Consider the following 17331-nt stretch of genomic DNA (forward strand, 5'->3'; position numbering starts at 1 on the left):
AGAGTGCTGGAATACACAATAGCCCATGCACAAAACCACTGACTTTGTGCTATTGCATTTGTGATTGACAGAATTGCACTGATCTCTTAAAGGTGTAGCCTGTAGTGCTGGCGGCTTTGACTCGAGCGTCACAGGCCTGTTCCTGTTTGACTTCACAGTGAGGAGTGTGTCCTGCTTTTCCTAGCTCCTCAACACCGCTGGTTTTGCCAGTTTCACACTGTGCAGGTGCTTGGAGTCATTACTATCCCTGTCCCTGGGAGAGGTATTCTATAGCAAGTAGCCTACATCTTCTGGGAATAGTCTCTTTCTTTTATTTTTTTTCACTTACTTGCACTTCTCCAGAGATATATTTATCTTTGGTCTTGATAGGAATTTCATTTTGCCTGCTTGTCGTTTTACAAAAATTGTCTAAAATAGTTTCTCAAATAAAAGGAAAACCCTTATTTTTTTAATGTTTGGGTATATGATTATCGCATGCACATATTCCGTATTTTTGATAGGTTTATATATACACAAAACATACTGCCTACTTGATCTTATCACCCCTGTTTAAAGGTCCCCCGTGACCTGCTCACAGTTAGCCTGCAGACCTGTCAGTTTGCATCACAGTGCACGTGCTACTACAGTTTGGCTATGCCTTACAGGGCCAGTATTGGAGATGGCAACATGACCTTTCAGCTCTGTCACTTTGGCTCACGGAGGGGGATTGTGATTTTACATGGTGTTCCTTTCATTAATGTGAGGACACACTTCTCACTGGAGATGCAGTCCGAGGAGCCAGTGCTGCCTGCGTTCCAGGGCTAATTATCGCATTGCATTTAGACAAAGAAGTCTTACAAAACTCATATTCATTCATCTAACATACGAAAAGAAATATGACATTCTTTCTTGTGTTTCTGTTGTTTTGATTGTTGTTTCTCTTTTTTAACTTGTGTCCCAGAACTAGACATTAAAAGAACTGCACTGCTTATCACAAACAAAAGAACAAAAAACATTTGTCTCATCTTACAATTCATTACGTTCCAAAACAGTGAGAAAAACATCTGCTTCTCAGTGATTCCGCTGAGAAGGCCCATTAAAATGTGTTGTTTTTGTGCTTGTGTGTGTGTGTGTTTTTGTGCGTGTAATATTATTTTCTGTATATGTAACTGTTCTGCAAACAACCTATGTAGGTGTTCTTAGGTTTACTTCCAAGATATAAAACAATCCTCTAAAATTATGGTTAAATCTGACATTATGAGATGTTGCTGTTAACAATTCAAATACAATTAGACAGTTGCAAGGTGGGAGGTCAAAGGGTACACAGGAGGGGCACACCAGACACACACAATAACAGGACATCTTTTCACTTAAAAAACACATCAGTCGAGTCCCAATGGAAAGAAATATTACAATTATGTTACTTGATAAGCTATAGCAGGATAAGGGGAGGAATAATTCTATGTTTTTGTTGGGAACCCTGTGACTTGCTCTTTACATGGGCTGGCATTTCCTAAATACATTCTTACTGACCAGGGTCTCATATATATGTATATCGCTTTTACAAATTAATACATTGTGTACCCCAGAAGGCTGCACATCCGTTAGCCATTCAAAAACCTATCATCTCCCAAAATAGGCTCAGCGGGGCATAGTGGCTGGTTGATTTTACAGTGAAATAACAAGTCACAAGATGGGAGTTTTGCATTTTGTGAGCTGCTTCTGTAATGGTTCAGAGTGTCATCACCCTTCCACAAGGGGGAAGAGGAGCAGACTCCTACGGCAGGCAGATGTGCTTTGTGTAGTGAAAGATGCCAAAGCTCTGTGAACCAAGAAACCAAAACACAGATGTACTTTGGCAACCGCCAGGATGTTTATCACACTTTTTAACCCAGAGTTGGTCTAATGAGAACTGTAATCAGTTAATTTCCACTGGTGAAGTCTTCTATTGCATCATAGACTACACCCTCAACTTCATTCCATTGACATTACCTTGTGAAAAGAGTATTGAAAAGATGATACTGGAAGAAATACTGATCCTCAGAAGGAGACACTTCACTTTTTGTAATACAATTTTTATTATTTAAATGATTACAGAAATAATAATAAATCGGGATTTAAAGAAAAAGATTGAAATCAAAGCACTAGTGTTTAGTTGTTACTGTTTCGTCATAGTTCTATAATTGTAGGTTACTAGTTTAAGTCAGTAGTTTAAGTGTTAAAATGTATTATTATAGTTAGGTTTTGTTTCTGGAAAGGTAATACTTTTTTATACGAGTTAAACTTAAACGTGCAAATCAAGTGTTTAACAACACTTAAAAACAAAAATACTAATCGTTCCATGTTATCTACTGCTTTTATGTTATTGTAAGTTATGTTTTAGCACACAACTTTTTTTTTCGTGGTAAAACATGTTTGTCAGTTTTTCATTTTACCTATTTTATGTATGTGCACTGTATTTTTTTTTTTTTGTTTTCCTTGAATTTCAATATTATTTGGAGGTAACACCTGGCTGTTTACAGCACCCGACCTCTTCTTTGAAAGTTTTCACTTTTTGGGGTGGTTCATTTTAGCTGTTTTTTTGTGAATTTTACAGTTTATCCTTGTAATCCTTCAATCTTATCTTTGAAACACAGTTTTAAAAGCCATTTCACTGTACATACACACACGCCATTGCCGCTGGGAAATGAAGTGTGCGCATGAGTTCTCCTGTTTAAAAAACACGCATGCGCAGCATTGCGTAGACACGTAAGACACGGAACCGCAAATAGGGCTGGAAACATGCGTGTCCTACACAGCCGGATCCCCTGGCAGCTGTGGCCCCTCTGGCAGCTGTGGCCCCTCAGTGCTGATCTCGGCTCTCTACCCCCCCAGTTCACTCAGCCCGGCTCTGCTCAGCTGCCCCCCCCCCCGCAGCGCCTCGAGCCGCTCCCGCGCGGCCTGCTGCACCCTCGCGCCCTCCTCGGGGAACCGCGCGAGCAGCTTCCTGTAGCCGCGCGCGGGCAGGCGGTACACGCGGCAGGGCGTCAGCGCCGTCACAGTGGCGCCGCGCCGCCCGCCGGACAGCAGGCACAGCTCCCCGAAGAAAGCGCCGTCGCCCAGCGTGTGCCTGAAGTCCGCCGCCTCCACCAGCACCGTCCCTCTCTGGAGGAAGTACGCGCACTGTCCGACGGCGCCCTTCCGCTGGATCACGTCTCCCGTGTGATACATCTCCGACTGCAGCTCCGCCAGCAGCGCGGAGAGGAAGAGCGGCTCTGCGTCTCGAAAGAAGGCCGCGCCGGACACCAGGGTCTCGCAGTTGTGGGCGATGACGGCCTGTCGGAGCGGCTCCGAGAGATCCTTGAGGATCGCGTCCTCGTCGAACCACTTCCCGCGGTGCGTGTTCTCCAGGTGCTCCAGGACGCGGCCGCGGAGCTGGTTGGGCAGGTGATGGTGGCGCAGGTACTCCTTCAGCTCGTTGTGCTTCCGATCAAACATCCGCTCGCTGGTCCCGGACTCTGTGGACAGCGCGATCATTTTCGCCAGGATCAGCGCGTACATAACGGAGCCCACCAGCATGCTCACGATCACCACCCAGATCTCAGCGGTCGCTTTCGGGACCCCTCTCGACCCATAATTCAGGGTCATGATGTGGCACAGGGCCCGAAACATCGCCTTCGTGTACTGGCGGCTGATCGGCTGGTCGATTAATCCGTCCAGAGCCACCCAGGTGTTGCCCTCGAAGCCCATCAGATCCGCCGCCAGGAACTGGAAACAGGCATTCCAGTGGCAGATGACGAAGATGAGCAGCAGGGCGAAGACGGAGCGCAGGACCACGTCGATCCCGCCGACGTCCCAGCCGTGCGTTTCCTCCCAGTAGCGGGCGTAGCGCAGCAGCCGAGACAGGCGCAATAAGCGCAACAAGGCGAACAGCCGCATCAGCTTCATCATGCGCACTATGCGCACGCCGCTGTATCCGGCTGCGGAAGGTGCGAGGGCCCCCACAGCTCTGCTGATCAGAAAGCAGTAGTCCACGGGCATCACTGCGAGCAGATCCACGATGAACCACGACTTAAGGTAGCGATTGCGGATGAGCCTCAGATCCAGAACTACCACGTCCTCTTCGTTGGTGTAGCCGGTCCGGAAACTCAAAGCCAGGTCCAAGATGAAGATGCAGTCGGCGATGACATTGAAGACGATCCACGCCGTGCTCTCCTGCACTGTGTCCGTGAAGAAGGTCACGCCCAGCGGGGTCATCACCACATTGACCACCGTGGCCAGGAGCATCAGCATGAGCCAGCCTTTCCGGAATGACCCGTGCGGGTGGATGACGAACCGCTTCTTCCTCTCAGCCATTTCAGCTCGGACTGTGACCTCGTCCTCGATGGTGATCGTGACGTCGCCTGTTTCCACCCGATGCGCGTTGTTGGACTTCATATCCAAAGTCCGATCTGCAAAATCGTCGATTTTCCTCCTCGCAGGTGAGTCTGGTAGCTGAAGTGAGAATGAGCGCGAGTGACGCTGGCGTTGCTTTTATACGCGTCCGTAATGTCGTTGCTAGGAGACTCATTAGCGTGTTGCTAGACGACTCATTGTTCCTTGTTGCTAGGGGATTCGTTTATTCTGCGGCGCTGCAATGTAAACAATAATAAAACAATAAAAATTCCAATGTGCAGGATAGTTTGTTTACATTTGCTCTAAGGCAGTGGTTCCCAAACCGGTCCTGGGGGACCCCCTACCCTGCTGGTTTTTGTTCCAACCGAGCTCTCAATTACCTAATTGAACCTTAATTAAAGTAACAATCTGCGTAGATTTTACTTTTTAAATTTTGTAAGAAAATAGTTGTTTCTTCAATATGTTTTTTTATTATAATTCTATACTTAACTTAACACCCCTACTGTTTAAAATTATTAAAAGTCTCTGTTTTAGGAAAATATTAGTTCAATTAAGGGTTCAATTAAGTAATTGAGAGCGCGGTTGGAACAAAAACCAGCAGGGTAGGGGGTCCCCCAGGACCGGTTTGGCAACCACTGCTCTAAGGTGTTCTTGCATTCTGGCATATGTGTCCAGTTCAATGTACTTGATTTTTATGTCAATAGTCCTTTTAGCTCTGTAATCAAATCAAATTTCAAGTACCTTTATTTCCTACATTATAAAACTTTATAAAATATTTGAATTAAATATCAGTGAGCTGTAGGCTACTCAAGCGTTAAATAGTGACATTCATTACTTTTTTGTAGTGTGTAGTGTGTTTGAATCATCTCAGCGGATTTGTGGATGGAAACCAGTCAGAGTACATTGGATGCAACAGTTCCAAAACTGCATTTAAAACTGATAGCGGGATGAGTTGCTGGGATATTGTGTTCATTGTTTTGAAAAAAACAGAAATGGAATTTGTTTAAAATAAATCTTCAACAGGTTTGGGAAATAACTAAAAGTTAAAAAAAAGCATTGACGATTAAAATATCAGCAATGTGAATATAAATACATGCCCATGCTGGAGCTGCTGGCTACAGAGTCATCAGGTGACAAGTCCACAGGAGTATTTCTGAAATCCTGAGTCCTTGCCTCAGTGTTTCCATGGTGCAGCAAATCATTAATTCTCTCTTCTAAAAATCCATTTATTTTCCTTCCTTAAAACTATTCTTAACCAAGGAGGGATGGAGTAGCAGCAATTAAAATGTGCCATGTCCATGTGGAACAGTCATAAAAATGCCATTCCCAACTTAAGGCCTTGATGCGGACAAAATCTTAAATAAGTAACATTTCAAGGAAAGCAGTAACAGCTGTTACAGAAGCTGGGTAGAGCAAAACACACAAGCATACAGTGGGAGTGACTATATACACTTTCAAGTCCAGATACATCAAAACAGCTCTAATGAAAAATATATTGCGAGGGCTGGTGTATTTCAGCCAGTCATATCTGCAACTTCTGCAAGATGTCTCCTGCACACTTAAAACAGCATGCAGCATGTCCTGCATCTGTTTCACTGACTTCAATAACTTTTGGCAAATTTGAAAAAGAGTACAGACATCAAATAATGATCTCAAATGAGATTTTTAATTGTATCAAGGGTGTGTTTGTCTGGTCCTTTGGACATCTGAACACTCGAAGACTTAATTCCAACCTACTAGTGCATGCAAGTACTAAGGATCAGACAGTAGCATTTCTGAAAAATATATTGTCTTAAGCAGCACAGGGTTTAATTGTTTAATTAAATGTGTAAATTGAATGTGTACACTTTCTCAGTGTTCATGTGCTACAAGATTGTAAGATACTGCATACAGACAGTGGGCAAATTGACATCTTAACCGTCACTGCATTTCATGTTTCGAAACTTGTCAAGATGTGAATGGTTAAGAGTTCAGTACTGACATGATGTGCCGATGATTACGACAATATATTTGTGTTCTGCATCCCTGCTATTTGTCCCCCAATAAATCAAACCTTTCTACTTTGTTTTAGTCTCAGAATGGCAGTGCTTACAAATACCAATGATTAACACGGCGTGTTCTTATTAATGAGGCTCTTCAATGTGCTTAAACAGCATCAAGTTTCCTTTTTTTATTTGGGGGTGGGGGGGTTAATCTCTGAGTTCTGCAATTAATTACTAACTCTTGTCAGCAGCGCTTGGTTACTGTTCTGTATCTTCTGTGCATGTCCTGACAATTCTGATTAACTTCTAAAGTAAAACAAGATCAGATTTTGAGATTGTAGCCTGACATCTCATTAAAGTGATTTAATCAAACCTAATATCTTTTCATTCAAATTAGAACTGCAGAAGAAATAACACGGCAAGTGCCTCACAGCAAGGCTGAGGGCCGTGATTCTCCAGACATGTTTACTGACGTGCTAAAAGTTTAGTTTACTAGAAAGGGTTCCTGGATAAAAAAAAAAAAAAAAAACTGGAGATCACCCATTGTGGGGAAAATTGTTATAAATATAAGTGTATATATATATATATACACTCACCTAAAGGATTATTAGGAACACCTGTTCAATTTCTCATTAATGCAATTATCTAACCAAGCAATCACATGGCAGTTGCTTGAATGCATTTAGGGGTGTGGTCCTGGTCAAGACAATCTCCTGAACTCCAAACTGAATGTCTGAATGGGAAAGAAAGGTGATTTAAGCAATTTTGAGCGTGGCATGGTTGTTGGTGCCAGACGGGCCGGTCTGAATATTTCACAATCTGCTCAGTTACTGGGATTTTCACGCACAACCATTTCTAGGGTTTACAAAGAATGGTGTGAAAAGGGAAAAACATCCAGTATGCGGCAGTCCTGTGGGCGAAAATGCCTTGTTGATGCTAGAGGTCAGAGGAGAATGGGCCGACTGATTCAAGCTGATAGAAGAGCAACTTTGACTGAAATAACCACTCGTTACAACCGAGGTATGCAGCAAAGCATTTGTGAAGCCACAACACGTACAACCTTGAGGCGGATGGGCTACAACAGCAGAAGACCCCACCGGGTACCACTCATCTCCACTACAAATAGGAAAAAGAGGCTACAATTTGCACAAGCTCACCAAAATTGGACAGTTGAAGACTGGAAAAATGTTGCCTGGTCTGATGAGTCTCGATTTCTGTTGAGACATTCAGATGGTAGAGTCAGAATTTGGCGTAAACAGAATGAGAACATGGATCCATCATGCCTTGTTACCACTGTGCAGGCTGGTGGTGGTGGTGTAATGGTGTGGGGGATGTTTTCTTGGCACACTTTAGGCCCCTTAGTGCCAATTGGGCATCGTTTAAATGCCACGGCCTACCTGAGCATTGTTTCTGACCATGTCCATCCCTTTATGACCACCATGTACCCATCCTCTGATGGCTACTTCCAGCAGGATAATGCACCATGTCACAAAGGTCGAATCATTTCAAATTGGTTTCTTGAACATGACAATGAGTTCACTGTACTAAACTGGCCCCCACAGTCACCAGATCTCAACCCAATAGAGCATCTTTGGGATGTGGTGGAACGGGAGCTTCGTGCCCTGGATGTGCATCCCACAAATCTCCATCAACTGCAAGATGCTATCCTATCAATATGGGCCAACATTTCTAAAGAATGCTTTCAGCACCTTGTTGAATCAATGCCACGTAGAATTAAGGCAGTTCTGAAGGCGAAAGGGGGTCAAACACAGTATTAGTATGGTGTTCCTAATAATCCTTTAGGTGAGTGTATATGTGTGTGTGTGTGTGTCTGTTTGTCTGTCTGTGTTTCTGTGCTTGCCAAAAGCTTTTTTTATGGACTGCCCTGATTAAATATGTTGCCAGTGACCTGCAATGACATACGTTTAGGTGAAACCAATCTCTCCCAGTTTTTTTGGGTAGAATTGTTTGATGATCTTGCATAGCAACAGACAATAGTATTTTTATGCATAAGCATCTACAGTGCAATAAAATGGCTTTTTTGATTGTCCAGTAAATCTTAGTATATACTATATTAGCTGGAGAAAAGAAACGCTAAAAATGTGAAATGTTTGTTAGATCATACCAGCTTTTCTTGGTAGAGTATCTAGTACCATTAGTAAAGTCCCAGGAAGAGAGAGGTCCAATGTGTTCGTGCACTTACGGGAAGTCTAATTAAATCAGTAAAGCACAGAGATATGGGTTCTGAAATTTGGAATCCTTTTCTTTTTATTCTCTTCCTTGTACCCTCGCCCTCTGCCACCCAGAGTGTCTTTGAGTTTCCATGAGCTGCTGCACTGGAGGTTCATTTCATTGTACCCTTTGAGATTGGCCAACCGGCTGTGACCGTTCCTGCCCATATCTTGCACCATTGTGCCAGGGAGTGCAGTTTAATTCAGGACTTGACCGGACTTTCCTGTCAGAGCTAAGAGAGGTGTATTTTGAAATACACTTGGAAGTTATATTGAAAGAGACGTGTTAAACAAAGAGCACGTATTTAGGAGATTACTGCAAAGGCTTTAACAGTAATGAGCCCATGTTGAAAGCTATGGATAAAATATGTATGTTCCTTATGCTATTATTTGAAAATGTCTTATCCTTCACTGACAATTGCAGCTCCTTGAAAGGGCTTTTGTTTCTCCTGTCCTTTATTCTCCCTGTACTGAGTAGAAATATTACTGCTGAAATTGTCTCATAGAGGTTATGTGAATTACAGATTCATTTTTTGCAGCTTTTATTGCCCACACAATAATGTAATAAATAATGCACTGAGATATCAACCCACTTTACATGCAATTTTGTGCCATCTGCACATTGCGTCTATTTATTTTGATTCTTTTTTAATTAATAGTAGAACGATTTAGAAAGTGGATAATTGTTTTGCTTTTAACTTAAAAAAAATAACTGTTGAAAGTCACAGTAAAAAGCCTTCGGGAATTAAACATTTCCCTGAATGAGGAGTCACATGGCTACAGAAATATTTTTTGTGTTCTATAAACGTGTTCAGACAGAACGATGTTGGCCTAGAATCCTGATTTCCAAGATACCCAAGGCAGGAATATACAATGTGCAAAAAGCGAAATGTGATTGAAGACGTGGGCTCCACTATGGACAACTATGCCAGGAACAATCTGGCCAGAGAAGCGTGTGTAGCAGATATGCCAGACTTCCAGGGAAGGAACAGTAGAGATTTATTAGGCTGTGAGGGGAGTATGTTCATGTGACCACCATTCAGATGGCTTATAATTCTATGAATACTTTAAAATTGAACAGGTTTTTAAAATTCCATAGAAGCAGAGCACAGAGAGGAGGCAAACAGGAGCCAGAGAGAGACGCCTCAACAAGATGAAGACTTAAGCTTCTCAGCCATTCTCAGACAGTCCTAGTGGGAGATTGATGCTGCCTCCCAACAAGTAAGTTTCAATGGTAGTACAAACACACACACACACACACACACACACACACACACACACATTCAGACTTAGGCTGGAAAAAGTAAATGGGTTTTCAGTTTCTATTTGAAATTCCCAGTCAGCACTGTCCAACAACATTGCAGGGTTTCTGGCATTTAAGGTGACCATGATATACACAGCAGCTTTCAAATGATTGGTGACCATGACCTTGAGAGAGGCTGTGTCATCTGAACTCATCTTTTGTTTGACCAGCACTCCTAAAGGGTTAAATACCTCGGCCCTTTCCGCATAGTGTTGCTTAATTGCCCCCACTTCTTCACTTTTGAAAGAAAGTGACCCTTTAATGTTCTTGCAGAGATCTGAGTGAGGCCCGGTGACGAGATATGCAGAATAAGCAATTGTAAAAAGACATAAATAACAGGATTACAGGAATAGATGTGCAGCTATAAAGTTACAAACTGCAGCTCCAGCCCGACTGCAATAACAACACTAAGGGCAAATTTATTAGACTCAATGAAGGCTGTTTAGATAAATAATTCAGTGGCCTCACTCCGAAAACTACAAAAATAGGCTATAAATTATGAAAGGTACATGCAGATTTAATTAGCGGGAAAATGAATTAATAATCAGATTATCCTAAGCACTTGGCTATTATGTGCATTAGAGTTTCACTGTAGTATGGTTAGCCATGAGCTTCACTCCATCGCTGAGAGAAAAATCCCAATCAGAAGTCAAGCCAATCATTTGGATTCAGAAGGCATCTCTTTGTGAATACTCAAATGGACGTAGTGTCTTTTGACTTTTAACGGGTACACCATGAAACATCCTAATTACTTTTTTGTAGGTTATTGGACCATTTTTCATCTCTCAATAGAACCTCTGACAGGAAGCAGAATCCCAAGTAACCTCTCCGTGCCTGTGTCCTTATGCCGTTGTATTTTTCAATTGCTGTGCAGAGAGGAATCTTTCAGTTCAAAGGTTAGCCTCTTTATATATACAGATTTGATGTATTATTCATTGCATTCTTGTGAAATGGTTCTTGACAAATGTTTCAGGAATGATGTTGCAAGTCAACGGGAGGGTCGTTCTGATTAAGATCTATAATGTCACGTCTCACTTCTTATAAGTAATCATTTGGATTTTCTTCTTGTTTGTTTTATTTAAAATCTGTGGCTTAGCACCACGTTCATTCATGTAGATTTGAAAAGATAACCAAAGTGTTTTCTATAAAGTCGTGGAGAAATACATTACTACTGTTTAACAAATGCACAGTTGTCATACTGTGTCACATATATAATATATTAAGAGTAAATATAATCTGGAAGGAGACTTTGATGAATGCAAGTGATTTTTCATAAACCTCCTGCACTGTGTCTCCTGAAACAACAATTCACATGCCTTTCAGACTCTGCTGCTGCTATTCACAATCATGGTCACAACCATTAATGTGTTAACAAGCTCACTTCATCAGACCTTCACCTGCTTTGATTGTCCCTTGAGATGCACCCAACGACGACAACCACAGCTTCCGTTTTCCCGCTCTTTTACTACCTTCAAGAAAACCTGAAAACAAAGTCCCTGTTGGGAGAGACATGTTGTGCCAATATAGGACAGAGTCAGAGCTGGACAGCGGTAGGTCCACTTTTGAATTGCCTGTACATAACTTTGCTTTCACTGAAACCTTGCTAATGGCATGTCTCAATCTTATCTAGATGCATTTCTCTGCCTTTACTTTCCTCCAGTTGTATTATTTATATTCATATTTTTGCTTGCGGGCTTGTTTGTTTGCATCAGTCTGCACTGAGTGGATCTCAGCAGGTACATTTATTTCAATGATTTGAATTGCAAGGCACCAAATAAAATATTGGGACAGTTGAAAGATTCAAGAATGAGCCTCTTTTTCTCTCCTGTATCTACGCCTCTTAATCCTGAAACCTTCAATTTTTTTTTAATGACTGTTCTATTACCCTGCTTTGTAATCACCATCAAGACTCAACTGGCCTTTAGAAGTAATATTCCTTCCCCTCTGAGACCACCTGACCTTTTCAAATATAAGTCAATTCAAACCTGCAAACGTGCTAGCCTGAATATTATTACTCCAACAACAGATAATTGGTTTTCTGTCTCTAAGTAGTCAAGTTAGGTTGTTATTGATTGTTACCAAAACATATTCAGTGACATCAGTAAAAAACAACCCACCTCATCTGAGTCTAGTTGGGTGGATTGTTTTTTTATTTTATTTTTCTAACATGAATATAGTATAAATACGCTGCGCATGTATTTTCTCATACAATATTACACCTGTTAGTTAGATGTAAGAACACAGATACGCCCAACAACTTTAGTCTAACTGGAACGGTCTTCATTTTCTGTACAGAATATATAATATATCAAAGCTTCCCTCTCTGATCCAATAATGATTTGAAAAAGCTGTAAATGTTGCCTTTTAAAGAGGGAATATTCTGACAGCTTTTCCCCCCAGGAGAGGTAATTGATTTACTGATCCCCTCATTAGGATCATCAAATACAGGTTAATAAATAAAAGGAGGCCAAGAGGTCCACACAGTCTGGCCAAGCATTAGTTAAGCTTGCAGATATTGACTGGTCATTATCCACAGCCCCACTGGACGCCACCTCTCCTTTGTCAGATCGTTTTAAAGGACTGGAGATGAGGAGGACGATTGGGCTCAAATACTGCATCATAGTCGGTGATCCTGTGAGGTTCAAGCCAGGGTAGCAGAGAGTCGTAGAAATTGCATCATCCCCATCAGAACGCTAGAAGCACGTGATGAAAACAGGGCACACATCAAGGCATTAAGATTTATGATATATATAATTAGTGTTCCTCAGTGGGACTTGCACTTTCTCCACACAAACACAGTATTACTAGTCAAAAAGAATCACTCTCCCAGCAGGATTACTGAGCAAATTAATTAATTACATACTGGTTTATTTATCCACTTAGGACAGGCTGTGGAGAAAGTGTATTCAAATTCAATTAAGAAAAGATGGAAGACAGTCTTGTACATGTACCAACTACTAGTGGTGATACTGCAAACCAGGCTATACAATAATCCACTTTAGTCATAATATCTTTAGGGGCTGAAAGTCAACACAAACATCGGGAACTTATTACATTAAGAAACAGTTTTGTTATTGCTTTTATTGCTTAATCTTTTTATATGCTTTTGACATTGAAATACTACATTCACAATCAAAGGAATGCTTTTCTTTAGTTTTTTGGTTTGTTTGATCTGACTCTTATGAATAGTGTCTACATTTCTAGAAATAATCATTACAAAAGCTATAAAGGAAAATAAGATTGTTAATAAACAGATCAAGAACTGTGGAAAAGTATAGGGTTCCTTGGTTTTCTTGCCCAATACACTTCTCTTTCTGGGACCAGTATGATTGTGCGAAATGTCATGTTGTTTCTGCAGTAAATGCTTGTGTTTGCATGCAAGGCCCTCATTATGATAAATCTGTAGGAGTGATAAAAAACTGCAAGCTATTGTATTTCTCCTTCATGTCCTTTAATAACTACAGGGAGCACCAATGTTAGTTACTTACTGTTAATCCATTCTGTCCATTAAGTGTGATTTCTTCAAAATGTATTTGGCAGCCAAGCTGGGAAAAATACATTTTTAGCTGCATTGCTTAAACCCTGACTACAAGATAATGATAGTGTTTTTTATTGTATATTCATTTTATTTTTCAGTTTGTTGCCCATTTTACTTCATAAATAACTTAGAATATCAACCTTTCATTGTTTATTTAGCGTTTGCAACAATTTTACTTTTTGAATTAGATTGGTTTCTTGCCCTGAGGTTATCTTATAGCGTCAAACCTTTTCTTATACAATTATAGGTACAAAAGGGACTGTGAAATGTTTTACAGGGGAAAATATAATTCTCATTAAAAAACTATGTACTTTTTAATTATTATTAGTAAATGGACTTCTATTAAATTATCATCAATGTGACTTCTATTATTAAAATACCAATGAATTTGAGCAACATTCAAACTGTATTTGTCCTCTTTACCACAGTTATACAATTATTTGTAGGATTTTCTATACAATGGAAACCACACTAAACAGTGTTTGAGAGGAATTTCAAAAGGATCTGTGATTGATGATTCTTCCAATTTCACTCTGTATTCCCATCATTTAAATTCCACTGGGGCTTTGAATAAGAATATATTAGTTCTGTCAAGTAATTTAATAGATGTTACGCAGCACGCATTCATTCTCACCCCAGAATATGAGCTCCCACAACTCCAGACTGAATATCCCAAAATGTATTATTTAATGAGAACCGGACCTTAAATATTCAGAATCAGAGAAAGCTCAAGTCCCATTCAGCTTTACTGAGGCCTTTAAAAGTGCAATTTCACCAGCAATATATTTTACTAATCCCAGATGATTAAGTTACTTATATTTCCCATGAGCTTTCATTCCAGTCATTTGAGGCAATCTCGTTTCCCCTGTACAAGTGTCACGGAGAAGCCCTGCTAGTTTGAAGTTGTGGTTGTCGAAGACCTGTGTCTAATATGTCTCTAACTCTTCCCAACCCGAACTAATGTGATGATAGAAAAACTCTTCAAATGCATCTCAGCTGCTCTTTTTAATTGGATGCCTACACTATCTATCCATGTAATGGCAGCCTCGCCAGGCAATCTCACTTCTCTCTACTCTGCCTATGCTTAGCAACAGTTATGCTTCACCCCCTTGCCCACTAAATTACACTGAAATGTTGTCCTATTTCCTGAAACATGACAAAGCCTGTTGATATGTATGAGGATTTTTTTGTATTTCCATAAGAATTTGCAGTTTATAATTTCAACCCTGTGATTCCAGTCAAAGTGTTACGCGGTTGAGATAACTTCTGGTAATCCGATTAAGCTTCTGAGGCTATTATTTACACACAAACTTGGGCAGGGTTGGTTGTATTTACAACCCCACGTGCTCTACAATCTGCAATGCTGATCTCTCTTTTTCTTCTTTGCATCTTCTCCTTAAAGGCGACTAAAACATGAAAGCCCGGGAAGGGTTTCTTGCTGAGCTCTACAGGCCTGACTGGAAGCAAAACAGTCAACTGGGCGAGGAGAAAGGTCGGAGAAAGGCTTTGTTAGCACGTCACCTTCTGCTTCCATCACTCAGCCATGATCGCCTTGGAAAGAGAAGGAACAGAGGTTTGTACCTGAGCTGAATCTGAAAATGTGTGGGTTGTTTTTTGGAAAACACACATAAAACACACATTCAAACTCACTTTGATTGTTATGGGTTCTGGTCAGTTTTCCATGAAATCAGCCTGAGTTTTATGAAGAACGCTTCTGTAAATTCTCATTATTTTAGAATCATCAATCCTAACAGAGCTCATAAATATTCAGCAGGAGAATCCAGTGCCGACAGCGCATGACTTCATACAAAATATTGCCCAGGCCTGTAGCTAAATTGAAATCAGCAAAGGAGAAGAAAAACAGATAAATCAAAAGGGACTCTCTTTAGACTCTTGCAATCATCCTTCTGATTGTAAGTAAGGTCTTTTCTGTAACCTTACTTTAGCAAAAGTTTTGTGAATCTCTTTGTAATGCCTTTTCATCACAGTCACAGAAGGTTTTAATTGCTTCAAATGTAGCCAGTCGTCACTGTATCCTTCATTGAGCTGACACCATAGCATTTACACATAGGGCACACCATTTAATGAGCACAGCTGAAAAGAAAGTAGAAAGACACAATTACCTGTAATTAGCATGCCAAACTCAGGAAAATAAACAAGCGTTTCACCCATTAGACATTTATAACCAAAGGGTAAGTGTATTCAAAAGGGGAATGTATGTGTATTCATCACATTAGTTCCAAAGTTAACAAGGCAATTTGTTAATTTAACAGTAATACCCCAAACAGAAGCCACTGTGGAAAAAACTAATTCTGCGTGTTAAGGGGGGAGGAAATAAAAGCATTTATAAAATGAGTATGGGGTTATCCCAAATCACCCTGAGTGCAGTACCGAGATGAGCTACAATTAATGAGAAATGGATATGAAGAAAAACAACTGCGATTTCAGAAGTTGTTATCCTTCTTTAAAAAATAATTAAATAAACATAGGCCAGACTCTTTCATCTGCAATGAAGAAGCACAGCGAGAGGATAAACAATCCTCCCATACCATGCATCCTTTTAATCTGTGAATGGACAGGATCTTATTTATAGACAGGCGTATAAAATATATATAGTGACATCACTAAAGAATTAACTGGAAACTAAATCAAAATAAATAAATACAGTTCAACTGCGTTAACCTTCCCAGGCAGCCAAAGGCTTTTTCGTCAAAAAAAGAAAAAGAGAATCCAGCACGATTTCACCACATCTCTTGTCGTCTCTTAATTACCCAGTAGCTCATTCAGCCTGGAGTGCCACTTTTGTCGCAGCACCTCTGTCAGTTCTCATAAGAATCTGCGAAGTTATTTTGGGAAGGGCCCCTGTTGATCAGCTGACCCTACCGTCCTTCACGCGAGCAAACAGGCTGATCCCAGCGGCCTGCCACAAGGAAATACACCCTTGTTAATTTTGAAGAAGCAGAAAGAAGAAAAAGCATCAAGATCTAAAGCTATCAAAAGCAAGCATCTACATATGAATAACTGTCTGCCCGCCCTTATTAGCATTTTAATAGCGGTTTGAAAAAATTGCCTGGCTCTTCTCAAAAGTGCAGCGGCGAGACATTTTTATTTCATCTGACAGCATCCGTGGATTAGCTGGAACTGTGCACAGTATGTTTCAATGATAGTGGGCTGACGTCACACGGGCAGAATGTAAAGTGCACTTCACAGCAAAGCACACAGCCCCTTCTTTGACCTTTAACCTTACGATTATTTCAATGCAGTGCCAGTTTGCTGGTTACATCCTGTGTCCTTTGTTCAGACAATTATCAAGGTGACATTTTATCTGCCTGTGAGATGTTTTTTTATTATTATTTTTATTTTAATGTATTTCATTACTAAGCCAGAGATGTGATGCTCGGTGTAGCTATTTATTTATTTATTTAGATTCACTGAAGAGGCCTTGAAATCAACAGGGATAAGCACATTTCAATCTATGCAATTTATTGGCCTGGCTTTCTGTTGGGTCTGTCAACCAAAGACAGCTCAAACTCAGTTTCAGTAATGGCTTATTTTGCTTGTATTCTGACTGCACCAGAGTGGTTGAGACTGAAAATAATACATTGATGAGAAAATAAAAGTATTAACATTTAAAATCTTGGCAAACAGAAAAATAGTAATAATAAGCTTGTAACAAAGAGCATTTGGTAATAGCATGGTTTGTAGGAAGGCATCTGACTGTTTCTATCAAAAGGAAACTTTTTGTAAAGGTAACAGACCAATAAGCATTGCTCTTAATTACAATACACAAATGTGAACAGAATACAAACAACTGCTTCTCCAAACTGTTTCTCTGCTTACAGCTGAATAGAAATGGTCTATAACAAAAGCTTTCCTGTCATCAATTGTTGAGAGAAGTGGGTGGATTATAAACCCTGTTTGACT

The 17331-nt window shown here is 40.6% G+C and overlaps 1 pseudogene; it reads right to left on the reverse strand.

Annotated features, from left to right (window-relative positions):
• Positions 1 to 2841: 2841 nt before the first annotated feature.
• LOC136713045 (potassium/sodium hyperpolarization-activated cyclic nucleotide-gated channel 3 pseudogene) lies at positions 2842 to 4395 on the reverse strand (annotated as a pseudogene).
• Between the last annotated feature and the right edge of the window lie 12936 nt (positions 4396 to 17331).

This window comes from Amia ocellicauda, chromosome 17 (genome assembly GCF_036373705.1).
Source record: "Amia ocellicauda isolate fAmiCal2 chromosome 17, fAmiCal2.hap1, whole genome shotgun sequence".
NCBI classification, from domain to species: domain Eukaryota; kingdom Metazoa; phylum Chordata; class Actinopteri; order Amiiformes; family Amiidae; genus Amia; species Amia ocellicauda.